At 38.1% G+C, this 6,400-nt stretch overlaps 1 non-coding gene across 1 annotated transcript; it reads right to left on the bottom strand.

Annotated features, from left to right (window-relative positions):
* Positions 1–6,039: 6,039 nt before the first annotated feature.
* Positions 6,040–6,146, bottom strand: LOC127807041 (small nucleolar RNA R71). The gene has a single exon (XR_008024578.1). It is a non-coding gene; the product is annotated as a small nucleolar RNA R71 (small nucleolar RNA).
* Between the last annotated feature and the right edge of the window lie 254 nt (positions 6,147–6,400).

The following is a 6,400-nucleotide window of genomic DNA, read 5'->3' as shown; positions in this document are numbered from 1 at the left end:
ACCGAGTGGCCTTGGTGACCGAGTGACCTGAGGATGACGAGTGGCCTTGACTGAGTGACCTGAGGATGACGAGTGGCCTTGGTGACCGAGTGACCTGAGGGTGACGAGTGGCCTTGACCGAGTGACCTGAGGGTGACGAGTGGCCGTGACCGAGTGACCTTGATGACCGAGTGACCTGAGGGTGACGAGTGGCCCCGGATGAACGAGTGATCTGAGGGCGACGAGTGGCCGTGACCGAGTGACCTTGATGACCGAGTGGCCTACAAAACGAAAGCACCGTTAGGACGCGGGTGGGGTCCCCGCGCAAACCCTCCGATGCTTAAGTCAGAATCTCGAGAGAAAATGAGGAAATTATACTTTTATTGCTCAAAAAAACGTACCTCGTTGAAGGATCATAAACGAGGAAACAAAGCATGCAGCGGAAGCGGTTTAAAATCAAAACCGTTCCTCGTATTGATAAGAATCTAGGAGACTTACTTTTGCGGCGGATTACCGGACGGAATGGAGCGATGGGAGCTTCTTCGCGTTGTGGAGACGACGGCTGTCCTGCTAGCCTTCGGCTTCGTCGCATCAGAACTCAAACGCACCCTTTCGATCTTCCGGAGTATGACTCGAACTCGTGGCCTCTCTTCGGTGAAGAAGAATGAAAAACGACTTAGATGAAAAAACAACTAAAGAGAGATATATATAGGGAGAACCCTAGGGTTAAAACCCTAGTGGGCCAAACCCTAATGGGCCAAGATCTTTTAATTAATTTTCTAATTGGGTTAGCCCAATTAATTAATTAAAAACCCTAATGAACTATTATTTTATTCTAGCCCAATGGACCATTCTGAATAAAATAATTCTCTCTCAATGTGATTCATCCAACAAGCCAAATGTATTAAAAAATACATGAGTTACATCGAGCTACCCCGGGGACCAAAAGACAAATTATTCACGGCTACTAAAATGACCAAAATATCCCTGCTACCTAGTAGCTATATTTTGTCATTCTAAGTGTTCCAATTATCACCATATGGTAACACTGACCCCACGAATAATTTTGCATATGCCATGTCTTTGACCTACTAGTGTAATGACGAAAATACCCCTCTGCATAACACCCATCATTTAGAAAGGAATAATGTACTAACACCTTTCTAAATGACTTCTACCATCCTTAGATCACTAGTCCAATAATCCGTGACTACTCGAATGTACTTGCTTATCACTGGGAGCTACCCAGAAGCACACACTCTTAAGTCACGTTCCCAGGGCCCTGGATTATTCGATTATTCTTGGACAATCACAAGGGGGTGAATCACAGAAACTATCTTGTATCAGTCTGTCTTAGCTAATTAGAAACCATACTCCCAACTCAAAAGAATATTGACCTTTGACAGACCTCACCTACAATGAATCTAAGAATATAGCTCTAGGTTCACTAGACCACCAACTAATACTCAAGTATTAGAGTACTCGTCCACGTAGTAGCAGTGATAGACTAGCTCCATGATAATTAGTACTTTGTCATTAGCTTCTATCACAGGTCCACTCTACGCATTCCAAATGCACTTGTACAATTAGAGTAAACGGACTGTTTACTGGCTAAGGCAAGCCATCCTCCATTAGGATCTATTGCACAATGATCTTATCATGATAGAATGCCCAGTTCTATCAAAAGATCAAGAGTTATATTTTCTTGCTTATTAAGTATCCATGATTCATGCCTAACTGTGAAGAACGACCCATCACATGAATCACTTACTTAATAGCATGGACACCTTTCCAACAATTAAATGCAATTAATATATGTGCCATAAACTGAATAAAAGAAACATCATTACCATAAATTAAACAAAACGTGTCTTTAGGGCATACATTTCCAACACTCGTGATGAAAGTCGGGTCTTATATTTATAGTGGAGGAGAGAGAGAGATCTCGCGATATTCTCGGCGGGAATCTTGGGGCCCGTTTCGAAATTTTCGGGGCCCATTTGTTTAGTCAAGAGGGTGGCCATGGGCTGGATCGTCACAATAGGTCACCCGACAGGGTGTCGGGTGACCCCTCACTCGGTCTCCACCCGAGTGGGGGTCATTCGGCCTAGCCGAGAGGACCCCACTCGGCTAGGCCGAGTGAGGTGTGGGCCACTCGGCATGGCCGAGTGGCCCCCCATTCGGCCGTGTCGAATGGGGGTCGCCGAGTGGCCTTGGCCACTCGGTTGTAGCGAGTGGCCGTGGCCACTCGGTTAGGCCGAGTGGTCCTGGCCACTCGGCTATGCCGAGTGGTTTTCCCTCGGCTGGGCCAAGAGGGTCTTTTTTCTTTCCCTGGTTCCGCTTTACCTGTCTCGACTTTCCAGGTACATCAATTATATTTCTATTTGATCAAAGATATTGAATGAAATGCAAAAAATATTGTGTTAAATCTCTTGATGCTATTTGGAATATTATATTTTTATTTGATAGCATTTGGAATATTATGTTTAAATTGTTGAATGAAAATTAATTTCAATGCAAAAATATCTTGTGATAATTCTTTTTATTGGCATTTGAAATGTTATATTTTTAATTAATTAAAAACATGTTAAATGAAAATTAATTTTAGTAATCTAATCTTATGCAAAATTTTCTATGGCATTTGGAACAAAATATTTTTATTTGATTAAAAAATATTGTATAAAAATTATTTTTTAAAGAGATTAAAAATAAATTAATTAGCAAAAGTAATTAAAAAATAAATATAAAATAATAATAATATATTCAAGTGGCAGCCCCAAGGTTCGATCTCATGCTCTAGCGTTAAAAGAAACTTAAGTTTGTACATTAGCAATTCCAACTAACTGTTTTCTTGTTTCTCTTGGCACACAAAATTATATATATTATATCAAAAAAAAATTAACTTTAATTCACAAGTTGTCGCATCCAGGACATGCAGCTCCAACCTCCCCAAGTCTTATCCAAAAAGAGAGAACCGCCCCAGCTGGAAGCACTTTGGTTTATTAGTGCTCACAAATATATATTTATAATAAATCTAATTTTTTGCTTTAAATTTTTGAATTAAATACTTTCAATCTGTCGACTAAATGATTGACTTAGTCGACTAAGCCCTTGCATTTGTCGACTATCTCTTTGATTTTGTCGACTAACAGAATATATAAATTGGTTCTGTCGACTATGTCTTGATTTGTTTATGAATCTGTCGACTAACTCGTTTCTTCTATTAATAGTTTGTTTCATAGAAAGCTTCCAACGACTAGTTTTTTAAATCCCAACGGTCACAAACAGTTATATTTTTCTTAAATCTTTTGGGAAGTTTATAAATACAACTCAAGGCTTTATTCTATCTTTGTAAATTTGTGAAGTGAGCTTACAAATTATTTTTGTTCATGTCCATTATATTTGTGCTTTAATTTTTATCTCTCCAAGGCTTTATTCTATCTTTGTAAATTTACTTTCAAGTCTTGTATTTTATTTTTGAGAGATTATTGTAACTAAGAGTATTCTACTCTTAGATTTTCTCTCTTGTTCACTTTTGTATTCTCGCTTGAGGGCCTACCCATTATTGGTAGGAGGTTTGTATTTCCTAATATTTAACAAAAGGGCCTACTTGGATTCAAGTAGGAGGTTATAGTGAATTGGTTTACAAAATCTTTAGTGAAGAGTTAAGGTAGTGGATTATGCTTAATTTAAGTCAAACCACTATAAATCCTTGTATTCTTCTCTTACTTCTGTTATTTGGTTTGTTTATCATTGCTAGCATTTCAATATCCTCGCTTGCATTGAATTTTTATTTTCCATCAAAAGGATTTCGAGTTTTAAACTAAAATTTTAAATTAGCCAATTCACCTCCCTCTTGGGTGTGTATCATAGCATCTCAAATCTATCACAAGGCGCATTGGAGATTGAGAGGAACAATACATAGTGAGGGAGAAGGCATAATTGGAGATTGAGGAGAAGGAAATTGGAAGTGAACAAATGGAATTAATTTGGGAGTGCAATGAACAGAGAGGAAAAGAGGGATTAAAGACAGAAACAGTGTAGTGATGTAGAAAGGAATTGGATGGAACAAAGGCGTACGTAGTAGCAGCTAAGTCGTTTGCAGCCAAGTACTCGGGCGCAAGGCGATGAACATAGGCAGGCGAGTAATGGCAGCAGATCTAACACTGAGATATGTTCCAAATTTTGGCTAGGGAACTTCCTTCTTCTTCCTTCTTTTTTAATTAATTCTCTTATGCTCCTACTGTTACTTTGGATTTTAATTAATTCTTCCATGAATTAGTTTATTAAACTAAGGCCATGTTATGGCCAGAACTATGATGGTGCACTTTTTATAATTTTATGTGTTTGAATAGTTTGGGTTATGTTGAGTAGTGTGGTATTGGATTTAATGCTTGTAAATGATTGGTCATTATTTACATGATTTGATGCCTAATCTTGAAACTGAGAGAAGATAGGTTGGGGATTGCATCTTAGGTACCATACACCATAAAGTAAAATGGACAAGAGATAGAATTCAATTTCTTTGTGCGACTTTTAGCAATAAGTTAGAAATTTTACAAATCATAATGCATTTTCATTTAATTAAACTTTCTTAGAGATATAGGAAGTTATTAAATGGAAGTAGATGTTGGACCCCACTAGGAACCTTCAGGACTGAGCACTTACCACCGTGCCAAAAGCTATAGCTATTAGTAGTGGCACAACTCTTTATCCCTATCAACATTGTGGGTGCAACCTTCTCCCCAGGCCTCACAAACAGGTAATCCCACGAAGAAGTTGCTAGGACATGGGCTATGGGCCAACAATCCCCCCCTAGAACTGTGCTTGACCATGGGCTATGGATCACCAAAATCCCCCCCACTCCCTTAGAACTACTCCAGAGGAGACTCAAACCTGCGACCTACTCCGATACTAGTTCTAAGGGAGTGGGGGAATTTTCGTGATCCATAGCCCATGGCCGAGCGCAGTTCTGGCGAGGGGATTATTGGTCCATAGCCCATACCCTAACAACTGTTTTGTGGAACTGCCTGTTTGTGAGGCCTAGGGAGAAAGTTGAACCCACAGTGTGGATGGGGATAAAGAGTTGTGCCTCTGCTAATAACTATAGCTTTTGGCATAGTGGTAAGCACTTAGTCCTAAAGGTTCTTGGTGGGGTCCAATTGTAGACTTGTTATAACCTAGAGATAGGGTAATGAATACATTAGGAGATTTCATTATGGCATACTCAATTTACTAATTCATTCACATAAATTCCATATTTTGCATTGCATAGTTAGGTTCATACATGTGTCTTAATTATTAAAATCCATTGATTTCTCTTATTTGACTTGCCATCTAAATCGATTTTATTTTATTATTTTAATTAATTAGTTTAATTTAATTCTTAATATTTAATAAGTTTAACTTAAAATAGGTAATTCCATTTTAGTAAATAAATAGGTTAGTCCTTGAGGGATCAATACTTGGACTCATCTCCATTATATTACTTGAGCAATTTCGTATACTTGTGAATTTGTCCATCAAGTTTTTGACGTCGTTACTAGGGAACTAATTCTTTGTTTAATATTGGAATTCTATTGCCTATTTTTAGATTAAACTATTTTTTTAGTATTTTTAATTTTTTCTATTTTCTATTTTACAAGGTAATTGTGATATATCAAATATGGAAGGCGAGATGGTTGAAAATACACGTTTTTTGTATGAATATGTAGTACCTTCAATCAATGGGGTAGCAACAAGTATTTTGAGGCCGCCTATTCAAGCTAACAATTTTGAAATCAAACCGACTATAATACAAATGATCCACCAAAAGGTGCAATTTTATGGGCTACGTAGTGATGATCGAAATGCACACATTACCAACTTTTTGGAGATATGTGACACTTTCAAGTAGAATGGCATTACTGATGATGCCATTCATTTGTGGTTGTTTCCTTTCTCACTAAAGGATATAAAGCTAAGGCTTAGCTTAATTAACTGCCCATTGGATCTATAACAACATGGGATATGATGGCACATAAATTCTTGAGCAAATTCTTCCCGCCATGTAAGACTGCAAAGCTCCTGAATGACATCATAAATTTTATGCAGTTTGATATGGAATCTTTGTATGAACCTTGGGAGAGGTACAAGGAATTGCTCTGAAGATGCCCACACCATAGTTTTCCAATATGGATGCAAGTTCAGACTTTCTACAATGGTCTTAATGCCACTACCCGTACCATGATTAACACAACAACTGGTGGCACCATTATGAGCAAAATCCTTGAAGCAGCTTATGAATTGTTAGAATAGATGGTTGTTAACAATTATCAGTGGCCTACTAAGAGGTTACGACAAAGAAGAGTTGCGAGAGTCCATGAGCTAGATCCATTCACAACTTTATTAGCACTTAATCGAAAGATGGATTATATGAATG

Source organism: Diospyros lotus, chromosome 7 (genome assembly GCF_014633365.1).
Source record: "Diospyros lotus cultivar Yz01 chromosome 7, ASM1463336v1, whole genome shotgun sequence".
Taxonomy (NCBI): Eukaryota; Viridiplantae; Streptophyta; class Magnoliopsida; order Ericales; family Ebenaceae; genus Diospyros; species Diospyros lotus.
The sequence above is the reverse complement of the archived record's forward strand: the minus strand, read 5'-3'. Positions and strand labels throughout refer to the sequence as shown.